At 38.7% G+C, this 24,308-nt stretch overlaps 1 protein-coding gene and 1 long non-coding RNA gene across 2 annotated transcripts in view; one reads left to right on the plus strand and one right to left on the minus strand.

Annotated features, from left to right (window-relative positions):
- Nucleotides 1–24,308, plus strand: part of DARS1 (aspartyl-tRNA synthetase 1) — a 1,211,452-nt gene that overhangs the window by 613,649 nt on the left and 573,495 nt on the right. The gene's annotated exons all lie outside the window — the stretch shown is intronic.
- LOC126932268 (uncharacterized) overlaps nucleotides 22,442–24,308 on the minus strand; it is a 40,032-nt gene continuing 38,165 nt past the window's right edge. Inside the window, exon 3 of the long non-coding RNA XR_007718156.1 lies at nucleotides 22,442–22,650. This is a non-coding gene — a long non-coding RNA (uncharacterized LOC126932268). The remainder of the gene's footprint in view (nucleotides 22,651–24,308) is intronic.

The raw sequence follows: 24,308 nt of genomic DNA on the forward strand, positions 1-24,308 counted from the left end.
GGTTGTGCACATGTACCCTAGAACTTAAAGTTAAAACAAAACAAAACAAAAAAAGAATCAAGAGTCTACAAATTATATATATGTTGGTATACAGAACTTGGTATATAATAGTACTGAAAAAATTACCATTTATTAAATAAAATTGGAATAATAGGATATTTCAGTGGGAAATAAAGTAAAGCTTATCTTACATGCAAAAATGTTAGTCTTTGTAATAAAATGAATAATGCTGATGCAGAAATAAAAATATTTATTTAAAAATAAATTTTCAGAATCAACAAAAAATGAGCTCTAATTGTGTAATCCTCCAATTTAATAAAGTGTCAATTAAATACTGCCTCAAAATGTCATAATTGGGAAATTTATGAAACACTCCAGTTTTATTAAAATATACTACAAAATCACTATTGTAATTAAAACACTGTTAGCTTACTCTAGAATTGCAATGGAGGTCAAACTAGTAACATATTTATAAAGCTAAAATAAATGCATAATCTTTGGTAGTTCATTTCGTAATTTGGGAGCTAAAAATCCTTCCCAAAGGGAAGAATTTTTTTTTGACCTCTAACTTTCTTTAAGTTTTTTTAAATTTTACTTTGGATTCTGGGATACATGTGCAGAATGTACAGGTTTGTTGCATAGGTGTGCATGTGCCATGGTGGTTTGCTGCACCTATCAACCTGTCATCTAGGTTGTAAGCCCTGCATGCATTGAGTGTTTGTCCTAGTGCTTTCCCTCCCCTTGCCCCCCCACCCCTCAACAGGCCCTGATGTGTGTTATTCCCCACTGTGTCCATGTGTTCTCGTTGTTCAGCTCCCACTTATGAGTGAGTGAGAGCATGCGGTGTTTGGTTTTCTGTTCCTGTGTTAGTTTGCTGAGAATGATGGCTTTCAGTTTCATCTATGTCCCTTCAAAGGACATGATCTCATTCTTTTTATGGCTGCGTAGTATTCCATGGTGTATACGTGCTACATTTTTTTTATCCAGTCTATCGTTGATGGGCATTTGGGTTGGTTCCAAATCTTTGCTGTTGTGAATAGTGCTGCCATAAACAAAAGAGCTTCTGCTCAGCAAAAGAAACTAGCATCAGAGTAAACAGGCAACCTACAGAATGGTAGAAAATTTTTGCAATCTACTCATCTGACAAAGTTCTAATATCCAGAATCTATAAGGAACTTAAACAAATTTACAGGAAAAAAACAACCCCACCAAAAAGTGGGTGAGGGATATAAACAGAAACTTCTCAAAAGAAGACATTTATGTGGACAACAAACATATTTTAAAAAAACTCATCATCACTGATCATCAGAGAAATGCAAACCAAACCACAGTGAGATACCATCTCATGCCAGTCAGAATGGCAATTATTAAAAAGTCAGGAAACAATAGATGCTGGTGAGGCTGTGGAGAAATGGGAACCCTTTTACGGTGTTGGTGGGAGTATAAATTAGTTCAACCATTGTGGAAGACAGTGTGGTGATTCCTCAAGGATCTAGAACCAGAAATACCATTTGGCCCAGCAATCCCATTACTGGGTATATAACATCCAGAGGATTATAAATCATTCTACTATAAACACACATTACTCTCCATCACTTTTATCTTTTCTTTGATTATACCTTGTGTATCAAATTCAGTTAATTTGTATTATTTTATATTTATTTACACTGTCATCATTAAGAGAGATATGTAACATCCAAAAAAAAAAAAAAAAAAAGAAAGGAAAATGAAGTACCTGCCTGGCTGCCCAGAGCCCGCAGTCTAAAGAGAGAGAGATGAGCACACCCATGACTATGCAAGAAGTGAGGCTGAACATTTTGTAAGAGATTTTTACTTTGTGAAATCAGTCACAAGACAGTATACTCAACATGACCTGCATAAAGCCTGAAGCCATGCTAAAGCAGAAAATGCCTCAAAACTCTCTGATATTTCCAGGTTAATAATAAAAATAGGAGGTGGTGAAGAAAATACAGTATGACTTCACTTGCATGAAATACCTAGAATAGCCAAATTCAGAGCCACAGAAAGTAGATGAGAGGTTGCCAGAGGCTAAGAGGTAGGGGAGAATGCAGAGTCACTGCTTCACAGTTACAGAATTTTCGTTTAGGGTAATAAAAAGTTTCTGAAACAGTGCTGATGGTTGCGCAACACTGTGAATTTAATTAATGGTATGGAATTGTACACTTTAAAATGCCTAAAAGCACAGATTTTATGTTATATATATTTTACCACAATGAAAAAAAAAACACATACACACACAAGGAGGTGAAATCAAAATACAAAGTTAAGGACAGCAAAATACTCCTTCTCACCACATCCCAGACCTGCCTGACTACCTGTGGTTCCACATACACACCTTTCATAGTAATTTAGTCAGTTCGTGTTTTCTGAAAGCTCACTGTGTGTCAGGTACCATGTTGAGGGCTGAAAGAAGAATAAAAAACATTTCATGCCTGTGCTCAGACCAGACGCACAGCTCAAAGTGCCACTGGCCTATATGCCTTGCTCAAATGCTACCTCCTTCAAGAAGCTTCTAAGATCAACAGGTTGAAATGAATTGCTCTCTCTTCTGTGCCCCCATAGCTTTTGTTGCCCCATTATCTGAGCCCTCATTATAATCCCCTTGTGTTTTGCCCTTTGTATGTCAGTCTCTGCCCTATGCCATGCCTGCCCAACTCCAGCTCTACCCAACTCCTTCAAGTCTATAGTCAATCTCTTCAACCTCGTGCCTATCCCTTTACATGCTGCACAGGCACAGCAAGCACTCAGTGCTTGGCTTCCGCTATCTGGAGAGCAACATTTTCAGAGCCTGCCAGCAGCCCAATAGCAGGCCCCTCCCATTCAGTTATTAATCACTTAATCCTCTCACCCTTCCTCATGGCACTGCCTTCGTAAGCTGCTTCTTAACCAGGAGTAAAAAGAGAAAAGGTGACTATTTTTCCTTTGTAAATTAGCCTTAACATCAGGAGTGCTAGGATGTACTCAGCACGGGTCTCCTATTCCCAGCTAATAAAAAGAACCCACCTATGAGTGTTCAATGCACAATAAATATTTTAATTCCTGATGAGACCAATCATTATCATTCAAAGAAATAAATGTTGGCAAGATTGAGAAGAGCAGAAAGGGGGAATATTCAACTGCACAAAGAGAAAGAATGTTTATAATAAATAATCAGCAGTCCTAGAGAGCTGATTTCTCCTTCACTGAGCTCTAACCAAACCACTTATACATGTGAAGACAGAAGAACCTGGATATGATGTTTATATTTATATTTTAATGTACAAGCCTTTTGTGAGGACACAACACAGCACAGTTTTGAACCCATAATAAGAGCTACCTTTTATTAGGTACTTACTACATGCCAGATACAATTACAGCTGACATATATTAGCTTATTGAACCCTCACAACAATCTAAGGAAGACATAAATACTGTCACCCTGAAGACACCAGCACCCAGAGAACGTAAGTCCCTTGTCCAAGGGACACACAGCTGGGAAGTGACACAGTCAGGAATAAAACAAATTTTCTGATTCCAAAGTTAATGTTGTATTCAGTACCCTAAATCAACTCTTTGCTGGTCCCTATTACCTTCTGCTTTTGCCTTTTTACTTCTGCCAAACACCCAGGGGTTCATCTTTGATCACTGTCTTTATTTACTCCCCATACAAAATGAATCTGCCTCCAACATACATCCTGAATTCTGACTACATCTCTCCTCCTCCAGTGCTCAAATTCTGGTCCAAGCCATCGTTATATCTGGCCTGGACCCCAGCAGGGCCTGCCAACTTACTTACTCACTTACTTACTTACTCTGCTTCCATTCTTACTCCCAACACCCTTTTTTGCCATATGCCAACCAGAGTGATCTTTTTAAAGGATGAATCCAATCTTACCACTCCTCTGATTAAAACTTCCAAAGTTTCCCATTGACTTTAGAATAAAATCCTAGCTCTGACCATGACCCACAAAGTCAGCCAGTACCAGAGCTCCCTCTTTGACCTCCTCTACTAGTCTCCCCTCCCCTGTATCCCCAATCCCCTCCACTGTCTTTCTCCTTGCCCCTTCTAAACATGCAATTTTGGCTCACTTGCCTAGAATACTCTTCCTGCAAGCCTTCTTTTCATCCTTTGGTCATCTCAGAGGAACTTTTCCCATTCTTTCTAGCTAAAGTGCCAGCTCCTTCCCTGACACTTCTCCTAGTCATTCTCTGTCCTGTATCACATTTCATTTTCTTCTTAGTACCTTGGTATTCGTTGGGGTTCTCCAGGGAAACAGAACAAATATGAAATACATATATTTAAGGTTTGTTATGGGAATTGTCTCACACTATTATAGAAGCCAAGAAGTTCCATGCTCTGCCATCTGCAAGTTGGAGATGGCAATGAGGATTATAATGATGGGATTATAATAAGGGCTCAGATAATGGGGCAACAAAAGCTGGTGGTGTCATTCAGTCTAAGCCCAAAGCGTGAGAACCAGGGGCACCACTGGTGTAAGTCCCAGAGTCCAAAGGCCTAAGAATAAAGATCTCTGATGCCTGAGATCAGGAGAAGATGAGTGTCCCAGCTCAAGGAGAGAAAGAGACAACTTGTTCTTCTTCTACCTTTTGTTCCATCAGGGTGCTCAGTCGTTGGATAATGCCCATCCACATTGGTAAGAGCCGTCTGCTTTACTCAGTCTACCCATTTAAATCATAATCTATTCCAGAAACACCCTCTCAGACACGCCTAGAAATAATTACCAGCTACATGGGCACCCTTAGCCCAAACTGACACATAAAATTAATCATTACAGGAGAGAGGGATCAAGAGGGCTGACTAAATGAAGGTAGTGTATGCCTTCTCTGTAGAGAAGAGCTAGAATAGTAAGTAGAAACTCAGATTCTGAACAGATCATGTAGGAGAGAATGTTGGGATTCACCAGAGAAGAGATGGAAAGCACAGAAGTAAGTAAGAGGGTTCAAGGCAGCTCACCCAGCCAGGAACCAACTGAAAGCCAAGGAAGCCTTCTGGATGCAGGGAAACAGTAAAAGAGAAAACCCCAGGGTTCCAAAATGGGCTTTTACAATCTTGGCTACCAAAGAAACCTTCAGCCCATTAGGCTTTGGGCCTGACATACGGAGCTGCCTAAAGTTTGCAGAGATGTTGCTCCAGAATGAGAACCTAGACAAAATCTCACAGGCATCTGAGCCTGGAGAAGGCTCGGCTGGCAGCCATTTTGAGAGCCTTGATACTGGGGATCTACAGACATGGCTGCTACCACTGTGCTGTCCCAAGGATGGGGAGGGGAGACCAGACCCTCCCACATGCCCCTGGGAGGGTCCCTGCCACCCTTCTGTGGGCTGATGCTGAGACTGAGACAAGAGCAGACCATACTCCCCATAGCTTCTTGCCCACACTGCTTGCCTGGAAGGACCACCACCTTCTCTGTTTCTAGGCCCAAGGCACCATTTTGTGAGTTTAACACTGGGCTGTGTCCTACCCCCAGCCTGAGGTTGAGCTAACACAGCTGCAGCAACTACCCAGCCAAGGAGAAACAGGGAAACCAGGCTATCCTATGCATATCATATCTAAGGTGAGACCCATGGCTCTGCAATAGGCTGCTGTTTAGACTGAGATGTGAACAGGCTGCACTCCTCACAGTTTCCTGTCCACACAACTTCCCTGAGGGGGGCCTTTCCCTCTCTAGTCCCAGGACCAACGTGCCATTTTGAGAGTTTAACACTGGGCTGTAATACACCTTCAGACTCAGACTGATCTGACATGGCTGCAGCTGCCATCCACTCAAGGAACAACAGGGAAACCAGGCTATTCTATACACATCTAGGACAATATCCATGGCTCTGCAATGGGTTGCTGTTGATACTGAGTCACAAATGAACCACAGTCCCCACAGCTCCTGGCCCATGCGATGCTGCCTGCCTGGGAGGAGTCACATCCTCCCTGGTCACAGGCCCCATGCACCATTTGTGAGTGTAATGCTGGGTTACGTCCTACCTGTGGGCCAAGTTTGACTTGACATGGTTGTGGCTGCCTCCCTGTAGAGGAGAGACAGGGAAGCCAGGCTCTCCTATGCATACCTAGGATAATACCCAATGCCCTGTTGTGGGCTGCTGTGAAACTGAGACTCATGCTGACTGCACTCCCCACAGCTTCTTGACCATGCTGCTCGCCTGAGAGGGACCCTGCCCTCTCTGACCACAAGCCCACAGCTGGCACCATTTTGAGAGTTTAACACTGGGCTATGCCCCACATTCAGGCCAACTTTGAGATGATGTGGCTGCAGCCACCACCCAGCTTATGGAGGAACAGGGGACAATCAGCTCTCCTAAGCACACTTAGGACAATACCAACCACCCTGCTATGGGTGGCTATGGGATTGGAGATTATCCCAACCAATCCATCACAACTTCCAGTAACATCAACACACATATACTTACTTAGGAAAAAATTATCCCCTACAAAAGCAATTTCAAAAAATTGGAATAAGCAAGCGCTACATCAGATGTGCAGAAATCAACAGAAGGACAGAGGAAACATGAAAAAGCAGGGAAAAATGACACCACCAAAGAACCACAATTTTCCAACAATAGACCTCTATCAAAAAGAATTCCTTGAAATGCCAGATAAAAAGCTCAAAATATTGATTTTAATGAACCTCAATGAGATTCAAGAGAAATCTCAAAACAAATATGAAGAAATCAGAAAATAAATCCAATATATGTATGAGAAATGTATCTAGGAGATAAGACAAGTTTTTAAAGACACCAAGAGGAAATTCTGGAACTAAAGAATTCATTGAAGGAAATGCAAAATACATTGATAAACTTCGATAATAGAGAAGGTCAAGCAGAAGAAAGGATCTCAGAACTTGAATTCTGAAATAATCCAGTCAGACAAAACTAAAGGCAAAAGAACTGAAAAGAATTTTTAAAACCTGTGAAATGTTTGAGACTACATAAAGTAACTGGACGTACAATTATTAGTATTTCTGAGGGGGAAGACAGAATGTTCAGAATATCTAAAGTCAAACTAAAAGGAAGAATTTTAAAATTAGCCAGAGAAAAGTGTCTAGTCACCTATAAAGGAAACCCCATCAGACTAGCAGTGAACTTTTCAGCAGAAACCTTACAGGCAAGTAGAGAATGAGGTGGAATTTTCAAAGTGCTGAAAGAAAAACTGTCAGCAAAAAATTTTGTAGCTTGTCAGAATAAGCTTCATAAACAAAGGAGGAATAAAGTTCTTCCCAGACAAGCAAATGCTAAGGGAATTAGTCATCATTGACTGTCCCTAGAGGAAATGCTCAAAGCAGTCTTAAACATGGAAACAAAAAGTTGATATTCACCATCATGAAATCCTGGAATTACAAAACTCACAGTTTATATAAAACATGATACAAAGGGGGAAGAGGAAGGAATCCAATGGCAATACAACAGAATTTCATCAAACCACAAAGACAAAAAGACACTGAAAAAGAAAAAAAGAATTTATAAAGCAACTTGAAAACAATCAATATGAAGACAGGAACAAAGCTTTACATATCAGTATTAACTTTAAGTATAAACAGATTCTGTGGTCCACTTAAAATATACAGATGGGCAGAATGGATTAAAAAACATGATCCAACTATATGCAACCTACAAGAAATTCAACTTACCCTTAAAGACATTTATAGACTGAAAGTAAAGGAATGGAGAAAGATATTTCACATGGACAGAAACCAAAAGTGAGCAGATAAGACAGACTTTAAATCAAAGTCAGATACCTATATCAGGTAAGAAAGACTTTTAATCAAAAAAAGGAAAAAAAGATAAACAAGGTCATTATATAATGATAAAGGATGCAATTCAATAAAAGGATATAACAAAACCTAAATATATATGCATCCAACATTGGAGCACCCAAATTGGAGCACACAAAATAAATATTACTAGACCTAAAAAAAGAAGATAGACAGCTGTGTAACAATAGTGTGTGATGGGCGGTTAACATTCCACTCACTAGACAGATCATTGATACAGAAAATGAACAAAGAAACATTGGACCTAAATTGGACTTTTAGACCAAATGGACTTAACAGACATTTACAGAACATTCTATGCAATAACTGCAGGGTATACATTCTTTTCATCCACACATGGAACACATGAGTAGTGAGACTGTATCAGCAATAAAAAAAAAATCTTCCAATTTAAAGGGGGGAAAAAAAAAGCCCTGGACCAGATGAATTCACAGCCAAATTCTACCAAATATACAAAGAACTAATACCAATTCTCCTGAAACTATTTCAAAAAAATCAAGAAGGATGGAATTTCCTTTAACTTATTCTATGAGACCAATATCACCCTGATGCCAAAACCAGACAAGGACACACACACACACACACAAACACACAACAGACTAATATCTCTGATGAACACACACAAAAAATATTCAAAAAATACTAGCAAATTGAATCCAACAGCACATCAAAAATATAATACACCACAATCAGAATTTATCCCAAGATGCAAGGATGACTCAACATATGCAAATCAGTAAACACAATACATCACATAAACAGAATTAAGGACGAAAACCATAAGATCATCCCAATAGATGCAGAAAAAGTATTTGATAAAATTCAGCACCCCTTCACAATAAAAATTCTCAACAAACTAGGCATAATAAAGGCCATATGTGACAAACCAAGAGTCAAAAAGTTAAAAGCATTTACTCCAAAAACTGGAATAAGACAAAAATGCCCACTTAAACACTCTTATTTCACGTAGTAATGGAAGTACTCACCAGAGCAATCAGGCAAGGGAAAAAAATAAAAGGCATCCAAATTGGAAAAGAGGTCAAATTATTCTTGTCAAATTATAACTTGTATACATATACATATAAACACCATCACTAAACTACTATATCACTATTTATAACATAAAATCTTTTAAAAAGTGATATATATGTATATACTGTAATATATAGTGATATATATACACACATACATACTATGTGTATACTATGTGTATCTATATCACTATATATTACAGTATATACAGTATATACATATCATTATACTACATATATAGTGTGTGTATGTATATATACAAATGCTACTGAGCCATAAAAAAAGGATAAATAAAATCACACCTTTTATAGCAACATGGATGCAACTGAAGGCCATTATCTTCAGTAAATTAACTCAGGAACAGAAAGTCAAATACTACATGTTCTCATTTGTAAATGGGAGCTAAACAATAGGTACACGTGGACATACAAAATAGAATCATAGACATTGGAGGGTACAAAATGTGGGAGGGTGGGAATGGAGTGAGAGTTAAAAAATTATCTATTGGATATAATATTCACTATTTGGGTGATGAGTACACTAAAAGCCCTGACTTCACTACCATGCAATATATGCATATAAGAAACCTACCCTTGTACTCCTAAATATATAAAATATATACACAAATTTTTAAAAACCACCACTTTTAACTAAATTTTATCAGGTATTTATTTTGATACTCATTGTTGTCTACCCATCTTCACCCTTTAACTAGAACATAAACTTCGTGAAGGCAGATACTGTATGTCCAGTGCTTGGAAGAGTGGCTGGTGTACACCAGATGTTCAGTGATTACTGATTCAATTAATGTGAGTGGTTCCCTCTATATACCCTTCCATCCCATCTTCACCTAACTCCTACTTAATCCTCTAAACCTAGCTGAGAGATCACCTTTTCTGAAAACACCCTTCCCAGAGGAATCTCAGCTAAATTTCCCTCCTCACTGTACCCTCTGCTCTATTCTATCAGAACATTTCTCAAACTCTACTGTAAATATCCACCTCCCAAACTGGATCGTGACCTCCTCTGTGTTTTGTCTCTATATCCCTATTGTCTAATATAGTCTGACCCCTCAACAGTTACTTGATATATGTTTGTAAAATAATAAACAAATGAATCATTAAAAATTGTTTTTATGGAGGTAACGATGTGTGGGAATACTTCTTGAAGTGTTTTAGAAGAAACTACACTACAAAATCTAAACATTCAAAAAAAGTATGCTTAATGTCTTAAAGCTTACATTGAGAATAGCAGTCAAGTTGAAAGTCTTCAGTTGGAGGGAGGGAACGCTATAATCGTAATAACACATGGGAAATAATTAGTAAATCCTGGTTGGATAATTGACAGGGTGAGATGAATGAGGCCTTCCCAGACATAAATGTCTCAGGCACCAGCCACCGCAGGCAGCCAAGGTCATGATGAAGCCTCATAAAGCCTTTCCCAAAACAGAGCACACTTTTCTAAAAGGCCTGGATAGCTAAAATTCCCTAGATGTTCTGTCTCTATTTGCACAGCATGTATAAACCAACGAATTCTAAATCCTTGGATACCCTCTCTCTAAACTCATGGCAATAGTCTCTCTTTTGAGAGCAGTCTTTGCCCATATTAACCCACCTTTCAGGCTACACCCATACCCCACTCTTCTGATTTGGGGCTTTGTTTTTTTAAGATCTGTCTGAAGATATCTGATCTCATCAATGTATGGTTGCTTTTTCTAGCTTGTCTTAAAAAGCTCTAGGGATACCTCACTGTTGACCCTACGCCACCTATATGACAACACTCTGGAATTTTTTTTATCATATTTTAAGTTCTAGGGTACATGTGCACAACATGCAGGTTTGTTACATAGGTATACATGTGCCACATTGGTGTGCTGCACCCACTAACTCGTCATTAAATTAGGTATTTCTCCTAACGCTATCCCTCCTCCAGCCCCCACTCCATGACAGGCCCTGGTGTGTGATGTTCCCCATCCTGTGTCCAAGTGTTCTCATTGTTCAACTCCCACCTGTGAGTGAGAACATGCAGTGTTTGGTTTTCTGTCCTTGTGATAGTTTGCTCAGAATGATGGTTTCCAGCTCCATCCATATCCCTGCAAAGGACATGAACTCATCCTTTTTTATGGCTGCATAGTATTCCATGGTGTATATGTGCCATATTTTCTTAGTCCAGTCTATCATTGATGGATATTTGGGTTGGTTTCAAGTCTTTGCTATTGTGAATAGTGCCGCAATAAACATACGTGTGCATGTGTCTTTATAGCAGCGTGATTTATAATCCCTTGGGTATATGCCCAGTAATGGAATGGCTGGTTCAAATGGTATTTCTAGTTCTAGAGCCTTGAGGAATTGCCACACTGTCTTCCACAATGGTTGAACTAGTTTACACTCCCACCAACAGTGTAAAAGTGTTCCTATTTCTTCACATCCTCTCCAGCACCTGTTGTTTCCTGACTTTTTAATGATCGCCATTCTAACTGGTATGAGATGGTATCTCATTGTGGTTTTGATTTGCATTTCTCTGATGGCCAGTGATGATGAGCATTTTTTCGTATGTCTCTGGGCTGCATAAATGTCTTCTTTTGAGAAGTGTCTGTTCATCTCCTTTGCCCATTTTTTGATGGGGTTGTTTTATTTTTTCTTACAAATTTGTTTACAAGTTCTTTGTAGACTCTGGATATTAGCCATTTGTCAGATAGATAGATTGCAAAATTTTTCTCCCATTCTGTAGGCTGCCTGTTCACTCTAATGGTAGTTTCTTTTGCTGTGCAGAAGCTCTTTAGTTTAATTAGATCCCATTTGTCAATTTTGGCTTTTGTTGCCATTGTTATTGGTGTTTTAGTTATGAAGTCCTTGCCCATGTCTGTGTCCTGAATGGTATTGCCTAGGTTTTCTTCTAGGGTTTTTATGGTTTCAAGTCTAACATTTAAGTCTTTAATCCATCTTGAATTAATTTTTGTATAAGGTACAAGGAAGGGATCCAGTTTCAGCTTGCTACATATGGCTAGCCAGTTTTCCCAGTATCATTTATTAAATAGGGAATCCTTTCCCCATTTCTTGTTTTTGTCAGGTTTGTCAAAGATCAGATGGTTGTAGATACGTGGTGTTATTTCTGAGGCCTCTGTTCTGTTCCATTTGTCTATATATCTGTTTTGGTACCAGTACCATGCTGTTTTGGTTACTGTAGCCTTGTAGTGTAGTTTGAAGTCAGGTAGCATGATGCCTCCAGCTTTCTTCTTTTTGCTTAGGATTGTCTTGGCAATGCAGGCTCCTTTTTGGTTCCATATGAACTTCAAAGTACTTTTTTCCAATTCTGTGAAGAACATCATTGGTAGCTTGATGGGGATGGCATTGAATCTACAAATTACCTTGGTCAGTATGGCCATTTTCATGATATTGGTTCTTCCTACCCATGAGCATGGAATGTTCTTCTATTTGTTTGTGTCCTCTTTTATTTCATTGAGCAGTGGTTTGTAGTTCTCCTTGAAGAGGTCCTTCACATCCCTTCACATCCCTTGCAATTTGGATTCCTAGGTATTTTATTCTCTTTGTAGCAATTGTGAATGGGAGTTCACTCATGATTTGGCTGTTATTGATGTATAGGAATGCTTGTGATTTTTGTACATTGATTTTGTATCCTGAGACTTTGCTGAAGTTGCTTATCAGCTTAAGGAGATTTTGGGCTGAGATGATGGGGTTTTGTAAATATACAGTCATATCATCTGCAAACAGGGACAATATGACTTCCTCTTTTCCTAACTGAATACACTTTATTTCTTTCTCTTGCCTGATTGCCCTGGCCAGAACTTCCAACACTATGTTGAATAGGAGTGGTGAGAGAGGGCATCCCTGTCTTGTGCCAGTTTTCAAGGGGAATGCTTCCAGTTTTTGCCCATTCAGTATGATATTGGCTATGGGTCTGTCATAAATAGCTCTTAATATTTTGAGATATGTTCCATCAACACCTAGTTTATTGAGTTTTTAGCATGAAGGGCTGTTGAATTTTGTTGAAGGCCTTTTCTGCATCTACTGAGATAATCACGTGGTTTTTGTCATTGGTACTGTTTATGTGATGGATTACATTCATTGATTTGAGTATGTTGAACCAGCCTTGCATCCCAGGGATGAAGCTGACTTGATTGTGGTGGAAAAGCTTTTTGATGTGCTGCTGGATTCGGTTTCCCAGTAATTTATTGAGGATTTCTGCTTCGATGTTCATCAGGGATATTGGTCTAAAATTCTTTTTTTTGTTGTTGTGTCTCTGCCAGGCTTTGGTATCAGGATGATGCTGACCTCAAAAATAAGTTAGGGAGGATTCCCTCTTTTTGTATTGATTGGGATGGTTTCAGAAGGAATGGTGCCAGCTCCTCTTTGTACCTCTGGCAGAATTCAGCTGTGAATCTGACTGGTCCTGGACTTTTTTTGGTTGGTAAGCTATTGATTATTGCCTCCATTTCAGAGCCTGTTATTGGTCTATTCAGAGATTCAACTTCTTCCTGGTTTAGTCTTGGGAGGGTGTATGTGTCCAGGAATTTATCCATTTCTTCTAGATTTTCTAGTTTATTTGTGTAGAGGTGTTTAGAGTATTATCTGATGGTAGTCTGTATTTCTGTGGGATCGGTGGTGATATTCCCTTTATCATTTTTTATTGTGTCTATTTGATTCTTCTCTCTTTTCTTCTTTATTAGTCTTGCTAACGGTCTATCAATTTTATCTTTTCAAAAAACCAGCTCCTTGATTCACTGATTTTTTAAAGGGTTTTTTTGTGTCTCTATCTCCTTCAGTTCTGCTCTGATCTTAGTTTTCTCTTGCCTTCTGCTAGCTTTTGAATTTGTTTGCTCTTGCTTCTCTAGTTCTTTTAATTGTGATGTTAGGGTGTCAATTTTAGATCTTTCCTGCTTTCTCTTGTGGGCATTTAGTGCTATAAATTTCCCTCTATACACTGCTTTAAATGTGTCCCAGAGATTCTGGTATGTTGTGTCTTTGTTCTCATTGGTTTCAAAGAACATCTTTATTTTTGCCTTCATTTTGTTATTTACCCAGTAATCATTCAGGAGCAGGTTGTTCAGTTTCCATGTAGTTGTGCGGTTTTGAGTGAGTTTCTTAATCCTGAGTTCTAATTTGATTGCATTGTGGCCTGAGAGTTTGTTGTGATTTCTGTTCTTTTACATTTGCGGAGGAGTGTTTTCCTTCCAACTATGTGGTTAATTTTGGAATAAGTGCAAAGTAGTGCTGAGAATGTATATTCTGTTGATTTGGAGTGGAGAGTTCCTGTAGATGTCTATTAGGTCTGCTTGGTCTGTAGCTGAATTCAAGTCCTGGATATCCTTGTTAACCTTCTGCCTCATTGATCTAATATTGACAATGGGGTTTTAACAGTCTCCCATTATTATTGTGTAGGAGTCTAATTCTCTTTGTAGGTCTCTAAGGACTTGCTTTATGAATCTGGGTGCTCCTGTATTGCATGCATATATATGAAGGATAGTTAGCTCTTCTTGTTGAATTGATCTCTTTACCATTATGTAATGGCCATCTTTGTCTCTTGATCATTGTTAAAGTCTGTTTTATCAGAGACTAGGATTGCAACCCCTTTTTTTTTTGCTTTCCATTTGCTTGGTAGATCTTCCTCCATCCCTTTATTTTGAGCCTATGTGTGTCTCTGAACATGAGATGGGTCTCCTGAATACAGCACACTGATGGGTCTTGATGCTTTATTCAATTTGCCAGTCTGTGTCTTTTAATTGGGGCATTTAGCCCATTTACATTTAAGGTTAATATGGTTATATGTGAATTTGATCCTGTCATTATGATGCTAGCTGGTTATTTTGCCCGTTAGTTGATGCAGTTTCTTCCTAGCATCAATGGTCTTTACAATTTGGCATGTTTTTGCAGTAGCTGGTACTGGTTGTTCCTTTCCATGTTTAGTGCTTCCCTCAGGAGCTCTTGTAAGACAGACCTGGTGGTGACAAAATCTCTCAGCATTAGCTTGTCTGTAAAGGATGTTGTTTCTCCTTCATGTATGAAGCTTAGTTTGGCTGGATATGAAATTCTGGGTTGAAAATTCTTTTCTTTAAGAATGTGGAATATTGGCCCCCCTCTCTTCTGGCTTGTAGAGCTTCTGCCAAGAGATCTGCTGTTAGTCTGATGTGCTTCTCTTTGTGGGTAACCCAACCTTTCTCTCTGGCTGCCCTTTACATTTTTTTCTTCATTTCAACCTTGGTGAATTTGACATTATATGTCTTGGGGTTGCTCTTCTCAAGGAGTATCTTTGTAGTGTTCTCTGTCTTTCCTGAATTTGAATGTTGGCCTCCCTCACTAGGGTTGGGGAAGTTCTCCTGGATAATCTCCTGAAGAGTGTTTTCTCACTTGGTTCCATTCTCCCCATCACCTTCAGGTACACCAATCAAACGTAGATTTGTCTTTTCATGTAGTCCCATATTTCTTGGAGGCTTTGTTCATTTCTTTTTACTCTTTTTTCTCCAAACTTTCCTTCTTGCTTTATTTCATTAATTTGATCTTCAATCATTGATATCCTTTCTTCCACTTCATCAAATCAGCTACTAAAGCTTGTGCATGCATCTCATAGTTCTCGTGCCATGGTTTTCAGCTCCATCCAGTCATTTAAGATCTTCTCTACACTGTTTATTCTAGTTAGCCATTTGTCTTATCTCTTTTCAAGGTTTTTAGCTTTCTTGCAATGGGTTCGAATATCCTCCTTTAGCTCAGAGAAGTTTGTTATGACTGACCTTCTGAAGCCTACTAACAGTCTATCAATTTTGTTTATCTTTTCAAAAAACCAGCTCCTGGATTCATTGATTTTTTAAAGGGTTTTTTTGTGTGTCTCTATCTCCTTCAGTTCTGCTCTCATCTTAGTTATTTCTTGCCTTCTGCTAGCTTTTGAATTTGTTTGCTCTTGCAAAGTCAAAGTCATTCTCCTTCCAGCTTTGTTCCATTGCTGGTGAGGAGATGGAATCCTTTGGAGGAGAAAAGATGCTCTGGTTTTTAGAATTTTCAGCTTTTCTGCTCTGGTTTCTCCCCATCTTTGTGGTTTTATCTACCTTTGGTCTTTGATGTTGGTGACCTACAGAAGGGGTTTTGGTGTGGATGTCCTTTTTGTTGATGTTGATGCTATTCCTTTCTGTTTGTTAGTTTTCCTTCTAACAGTCAGATCTCTCAGCTGCAGGTCTGTTGGAGTTTGCTGAAGGTCCACTCCAGATCCTGTTTGCCTTGGTATCACCAGCGGAGGCTGCAGAACAGTAAATATTGCAGAACAGCAAATATTGCTACCTAATCCTTCCCCTGGAAGCTTCGTCCCAGAGGGGCATCTGCCTGCATGAGGTGTCATTAAGTCCCTACTGGGAGGTGTCTCCCAGTTAGGCTACACAGGGTCAGGGACCCACTTGAGGAGGCAGTCTGTCCGTTCTCTTAGCTCAAATGCCATGCTGGGAGAAGCACTGCTCTCTTCAGAGCTGTCAGACAGGGACGTTTAAGTCTGCAGAAGTTTCTCCTGCCTTTTGTTCAGCTATGCCCTGCCCCCAGTGGTGGAGTCAACAGAGGCAGCAGGCCTTGCTGAGCTGCGGTGGGCTCTACCCAGTTTGAGCTTCCCTGACTGCTTTGTTTACCTATTCAAGTCTTAGCAATGGCAGATGCCCCTCCCCCTGCCAGGCTGCTGCTGGGCACTTCAATCTCTGACTGCTGTGCTAGCAGTGAGCAAGGCTCCATGGGCGTAGGACCCACCACGCTAGGCACTGCATATAATCTCCTGGTGTGCCATTTGCTAAGACCGGACAACAGTCTGGAATTTTTATTTTGTCATTTATTAAATCCCAGGGTTCTCCAGCAAAGATGGATTATTTCCTCTCGCTATCTAACCCTTACCCTTTCCTGCATCTTTATTTGAGTTGTTGATAGAATTTTCCCCCCTTGATCAATTGTGATTTCATTGTTTGTGCAATGGCATGCAGTAAATAACCCTTGTCTCCAGGATTGTACTGGCTACCTCCCTAAATTGCATTCTCAGAAGAAATTGCCTCATTTCTCTGAGTTGAATCCATTTAGTCAATTTGGGGGTCAAAAGGCTGGCAGGTTGGGATTTATGAAAGTTCCTACCTACAATTTAGTAGTAAATTCCTCTAACACATCTACCAGACACTACCAAGGTGGATTCTATTTTGCTTGCCCTCCTTGCTACAGATGTTGATGAAACAAGTTATTTCTTTGCCAATACCAAAACCCAGTACATCTCACTTTTATGAATTTAAAACATAGGTTGCTTGGGGTGGGGAGACGTTTTTGATTTTGTTAAGATTTTTGTTGTTGTTGTTCAATTTTGCAGGTTTAGTATTTGCTTAGTGTTGAAAACAAGAAATGAAAAAAACATGCCTTCTCATTGATGACTTTTTCCAGTCTCAGCTCCTTTGTGAAAAATCAGCCATCTAGACATTAGTCCTCATAATTCTGTCACCAAACATTATCTCATGCCCCTCCTTGTCAAGATCTCCTATTCTGCAAGGGGAGTAACAGAAAAGGAGGAATCACAACATTCTGAGTTTTCTTCAGTGTCAGGACTCTAGATCTCTCCACAAAACTGGTAAGAAGTAAGGAGAATTGAGGATGAGGTGCTTCTAGCCTGGCACATTATCCTGTGGGATATTATTACAGAAAAGCCTAAAAGACCTTATCTAATGTGGTCTCACAAGGTAGACTATGCCACGTCATGATCCTGAAGCTTTGAAATTGATCTTCTGGAAACACAATAAATCCATATACAGATGCTCCTCAACTTATGATGTGGTTACAACCTGAAAAAACCATCATAAGTTGAAAATATCATAAGTAGAAAATGCATTTAGTACCCCTAACCTGCCAAACATTATACCTTAGCCTAGCCTCCCTTAAACATGCTCAAAACACGTGAGTCTACAGTTGGACAAAATCATCTAACAGAAAGCCCACTTTATAATGAACTGTTAGATATCTTACGTAATTATTGAATACTGTACTGAAGTATGGTTTCTACTGAATGTATATTGTTTTCACATCATCATAAAGTCAAAAAATCATAAGTCAAACCATTATAAGTTGGAGCTGTCTGTATTCAATTGCTTTTTCAGAGAGGCTGAGAGGAAAAAAAGTATCATCAACATGAATGATATTTGGAACAGTCTCAATAACATTTCTAACTAAGAAAAAATATTCTTATACCCCAAGGTTACTTGAGTCATTTGATTTATAGTCATTGGTATCCAACTTAAGGTTTTAGCTCGATTTGTATAGCGTAGTGATAATTCTCTTTAATATCGGGAGAAAGGGAAGAAAGTTAACATCAAGAATTTGCCAAGTAAAATATGCCAAGGCTCAATTTAACTCAACAAACATTTACTGATCACCTACTATAATCAGGTGTCGTACAGGATGGTATAGATATAGAAATGCATAAGACAGTCCTGCTCTCAAGGAGTTCACAATCCATGGAGAGAAACAGACTCATAAGGACTTAAATACAACCTGGTGAAATAATAGATATATACACAGGATAATATGGAAATCTGTGAAAGGACATCCAACCCAAGGAAAGGGTCTTGATGGAGCATAAGAATTAGAATCATTATTAAATTCCCTGCTCCTTATAAATTCATACCCAAAAAGACTGCAGTAGTTTATGCCTCATCAAATTATTTAAAAATGATTTTATATGAGCCTTTGAATCATCAAAGCAGAAAAATTGTGTGTGTTGTGTGTGCCTGCACGTGCATGCGCATGTGTAAATGCATGCTTGGTAAATGTAAGCTTAGATAACAGGTACTTTGTACATTTAAAGCATAGGTTGACAGAATTAATCAAATAAGCATTACAACCCACACTTGTGTAACATATTAGTATTCTCACATATTTAGAGACAATCATCAACCTGCCCACACAGGCAAGAATCCATAGTAAAATGCACTCATAGATGATGTTAGTTCTGCCTCCTTCATTTCGGAACATTTGCCTTTTAGGAGAAAGAGTAGTATGCTCTAGTCTTACTGAAATGTTTGGTTTAAGTTCTAGCTTTTCTCATTGTTTAATCTCACTTTTTAAGGGAAAGGAGAATAACAATAGTTGAGTGCCTACTGTGTGCCAAATACAGCTATTTTACCTATACATTATTTTTACTGCAACTCCCCAACGAAGGTGATTGATCCTAGCCCCCGTACCCACTATAGTATACACATTTTATGGGTGAGGAAATGCAGATTTGGGGAGGTTAGGCACCTGCCACAGGTGCATAGTTAGGTCTGATTTATTCTAAACATGTATATCCTGTTTTCCCAAGTACACAAAAGATTCTCCAGTGCCAGGTGTGTGCCTTGTATTTCACGTGTATCTCTCCACAGTACATCCCAGAAACAATAGTACCAGTCAATAATAGCTACACTGGGTTTCCTCTATCTCAATTTTATTAGAAATAATAACTCCTTAATCCCCACCTCCAGCCCCTGTCAACCACCATTCTACTTCCTACCTCCATGAATTTGTCTACTATAGGTCTATCACGTAAGTGGAATCATTCAGTATTTGTCCTTTTGTGCCTGGCTTACTTCATTTAGCATAATGATGTCCTTAAGGCTCATGCATCTTACAGCATATGTCAGAATTTCCTTCCTTCTCAAGGCTGACTGATATTCCATTTTATGTATATACCACACTTTATCTGTTAATTCATTCATGAACATATAGGTTGCTCCCAACTTTTATGAATAATACTGCTATAAACATGAGTGTACAAATTAAATTAATGTTCATACAGATGACTGAACACTTAAGGCTCAAATGACGCAAGTAACTCCCAAATAACAGCTAGGGAGAAGACAGAGGAATTCAAGGTGGTGAGGTAGCATATTAAATTCTAGGAGATGAAGTCCCCTCAACTGAAACATTGAGGATAGAATAAAGAAAAGTAGAAACCCAGTGCAAATGCACTCAGGGGACTACTAGTTCAAGCAGAGAAGGAAAGCGAGAATCCCAATCCAGCCAAGAGAAGTGTAATAGAGGAAGCCCTGATATACCCAGATTGGGTGTAGGGGCTGTGCACACCCAAACCCCACTGAGAAGGAGATGTGATCCATACCAAAGTAGGCAGACTACGAAGCTGAGGTCAGAGCTCTCTGCAGATAAAAACTGACTCTGCATAGATCCCTCTTTGTTTGAAGGTGAGAAAGCAGAAGGGTAAGAAATGGTATTTAGGAACAATTACTACAGAACAAGAAAAAGTAACACCTGGAGAAAAACTAAACACCTCTGAAGATGATTTACTACTGCTATGATCTGAGCATCCCCACAAAATTCATGCGTTGAAACTTAATTGCCAATATGACAGTATTAAGAGGTGGGACATTTAAGAGGCGATTAAGTCATGAGAATGAAGACCTCATGAATGGGATTAATGATCTTGTAAAAGGGCTGGAGGGAAGTAGCTAGGCCCTTTTTTGCTTTTCTGTCTCTTCTGCCATGTGAGGACACAGTGCTCCCCTCCTCTGGAGGATCCAGCAACAAGGTGACATACTGGAAGCAGAAAGAGCCCTGACCAGACACTGAATCTGCTGGCATCTTGATCTTGGATATCAAGTATCCAGAACTGTTTCTATTACTTACAAATTACCCAGTCTGTGATATTTTGTTACATCAGCACAAACTAAGGCAACTACTAAAACTAGAAGAAAATTATTAAAATTGGCATTCTAATTCGAATGTCTAGAGACACAGCCTTTGTGGAACAGAACAAAAAGCCATAAGAAGAAAGATTGAGATGTAAGAATAACAGAATAAGATGAAAATGATAACTTGAGGAAAGGTGGCAAGGACACTATAATGCAATAGGAGGATTTAAACCCACAACAGAGGCAATGAATAACAGAAGCACATTGTATAAAATCAAATCAATGACTAAGAGAACAAACCAAGAATTATAACAGCTTATAGGAAAGAAACCAGAATAACTGAAAAACAAGAAATATCAAAAACATAATAAAGGCTGGACCACATGGCTTATGCCTGTGATCCCAGGGTTTTGGGAGGCTGAGGCAGAATCACTTGAGGCCAACAGTTCAAAACCAGCCTAGCCAACATAGTGAGACCTCATCTAAAATAAAAATTATCCAGATGTGGTGGTGCCCACCTGTAGTCCTAACTATTCAGGAGGCTGAGGTCAGAGGATCACTTCACTTGAGGCCAGTTCAAGGCTGCAGCAAGCTATGATTGTGCCACTGCACACCAGCCTAAATGACAGAGCAAGACTCTGTTTCAAAATAAATAAATAAACAAATAAGAAGACATTCCTAAAAAATGGAAACTGAGATTTCAAATTGAAATAATTAATTTATTTATCTACTTGCTATTAATGAGTGCCTACCGCATGCCAAGTTTTGCAGGTGAACACAATTGCATTCCAGGAAAAATAACTTTAAGAAAGACCCACACCTCATTTTTACATGCTAAAATGTTTGAACAGTTAAATGAGGTTAAAAAATCTTACATATATTGGGTGCCATGTTCATTATCTGGGTTACGGGATCATTAGAAGCCCAAAACCTCAGCATCATGCAATATATCTTTGTAACAAACCTGCACATGTACTCCATGAATCTAAAATAAAAATGGAAATTTAAAAATAATTAAATTAAATCTAACATATTTCTTAGCAGAAACAAAGGGTGAAGGGGACAAAGGATGTTGCCTGGAAGGAAAACATCTGGCTGGCCTCAAATTCTCTACTGAAGTAGGCTATGGAGAGACATGTCCTGGATTTTGAGAGTTATTTTGAGCTAAGAATTTTATACACAACTAAGAATTTTTGCTGATATGAAAACAACAGAAAGACATTCTTAGATACATAGGGTTCTATAAAATAGAACCTCCACAAAACTAAAAAATTTAAAGAGATACTCCAGCCAACTGTAAAATTAAATAAGTAAATCTCCTGTCTTCATCAAAATCTTAGGCTGAATACAAGTTTTTGCCCCTAGTCCTAAAACAGATTGTAGTGGCAGTAAGAAAAAGAATATATTCCTCCAAGTCCTAAGACTTGGAGGGAGGGATACCAATAGACCAAAGGTCCTAAGTTTCTGAAAGATGGAAGAAGTCAAATTGGATGAACTTGCAGAAATGCCCTGCCTGATGCATCCACTAAGGAAGGCTGCAGCGGAGCAGGCAGCCTTTCTTCTTGGATGAACTTTTCCAAGTCAGCAGCAATGCAGAACAGAAGTGAGACGAGGGACAGGAATTCAGGAATTGAAGTCATTGATTGAAGAACTGTACAGATGGCATTTGTTCATAGGCTAAACTCACAGAAATACTCTCTGAAGAAACTAAGCAACCCAAATTGTGCAGGCTGAGGCTCTTGTGTAGGGGCTGGCAGCCTAGAGGTGAGACCATCAGGGGTCAAAGAAAAGGGTTTGCCTGCTTTCAGAGTCCTATTTGTACATCCTAATATGAAGACTTCTAGTAGATAAGACCTAACCACATAAACAGATGTATTCTCAGCTCTCATTCAGTTCTGTACTGAGGAAATCTACCCAACTATCCATTAAGCAACAATCTATCATAAATATAAATGTATAGCCAAGACATTTGGGAAAAAACAGACAGACCATAAGAAAGACAAAATAATATAAAAATTAACCTGAAAGACCTATTAATGCAAGGAAATGTTTTAAAGGATTAAAAATGTATAATTAGGCCAGGCGTAGAAGACACATGCCTGTAATCCAGCACTTTGGGAGGACTGCTTAAGGCCAGGAGTTTGAGGCCAGCCTGTGCAACGTAGTGAGATCCCATCCCTAAAAAAAAAACATTAAAAAATTAGTTGGGCATGATGGTGCACACCTATAGTTATAGCTATATATACTTGGGAAGCTGGGGTGGAAGGATCCCTTAAGCCCAGGAGTTGAGAGTGAGCTATGATCTCACCACTACACCTGAGACCCTGTCTCAAAAAAAAAAAAAGTATAATTAACATTAGAGAATATATTGTTCCAGATGATAAGATTATACTTCCAAAAATGGAATAATATAAGAACAGAATTAATGGAATTTAAAAATATGATAGTTGAAATATTCAGTAAAATGACTGGACAAAACATTTTAAAAATTACTATATTGAAAAGTGAAAAGTCAAAAGCTTAAAAAAAAAGAAAAGAGAACATAAAAAAGGATCAATTCAAAAGGGCCATATATATCCAGTGGAAGTTCTGGAAAGGAACTTCCACTAAAAGTTTGAGACTATGGAAGTCACAAATAAATCACAGAAATAATCGAAGATTTTCCAAAATGCAAGTAATCACAGCTGATATGGTTTGGTTGTGTTCCCACCCAAATCTCATCTTCAATTGTAATCCTAATTATAATCCCCATGTGTTGGAGGAGGGACCTCATGGGAGGTGATTAGATCATGGGGGCAGTCCCCCCATGCTGTTCTTGTGACAGTGAGTGAGTTGGCAGGAGATCTGATGGTTTTATAAGGGGCTTTTCCCCCTTCACTCTGCATTTTTCCTTGCTGCCACCATGTGAAGAAGGATGTGTTTGCTTCCCCTTCTGCTATGATTGTAAGTTTCCTGAGGCCTCCCCAGGCCTGCAGAACTGTGAGTCAATTAAACCCCTTTCCCTTATAAATTACCTAGTCTTGGGTATGTCTTTATTAGCAGCATGAGAACAGACTAATACAACAGCCTACCTAATACTTAAGAACGCTAAATCTAAAAACAAGATCTAGAATTAGGGGAAAAACAAGTTACCTGCAATGAATAGATTAAAATTTAAAAACTGACAATTTATTATTGCGATTTGGAATACTAGAAAACAATGAAACAGTGCTTTCAAAGTTCAAAAAAAAAAAAAATGATTTTGAATGTAGGAGTCTACACTGAGCCAAACTATAAATCAAGTGCAAGAGCTACATAAGACATTTTCAGACGAACATTACCTCTAAAAGTTTACCTTCTATAAACATTTTCTGAAAAAATTGAGACTATACTCCACTAAAACAAAGTAGAGAAAAAGATAATTATTACAGAAAAAGATACAGGATTCTAGAAACAGTATAATCAACTAAAAATACAATTTTTTAAAACCCCAGGCTGAGAGCTGTGGAGCAGGCCCATAAAGACATTACGTATCTCAATAAGTGGTTTGCTTTAAAAAGCTGAATGAGCTTAGGAATATGATGAAGACAGCATATGTTCTTTCAGGCAACAAGAAACAAAAAAGGAAGGTAATCATAAACTTTCAGTAAGGCAATGCATATTCCTAGAACATTATATTCCAAATAGAAAGCAAAAAAAAAAAAAGGCATGATTTTGAAAAAAATCCGGTTGACCCTGAAGCTTGGAGTATCTTCCTCTGAATGGCCCAAGTTTAGTGGCATATTACATAGTATTTTCTAAGGGTCTAATAATGCCCGCTAGTCCTGTATTAAATATTATAATGCTGCTGAATTTTA

Source organism: Macaca thibetana, chromosome 12 (genome assembly GCF_024542745.1).
Source record: "Macaca thibetana thibetana isolate TM-01 chromosome 12, ASM2454274v1, whole genome shotgun sequence".
In the NCBI taxonomy this organism is placed as follows: domain Eukaryota; kingdom Metazoa; phylum Chordata; class Mammalia; order Primates; family Cercopithecidae; genus Macaca; species Macaca thibetana.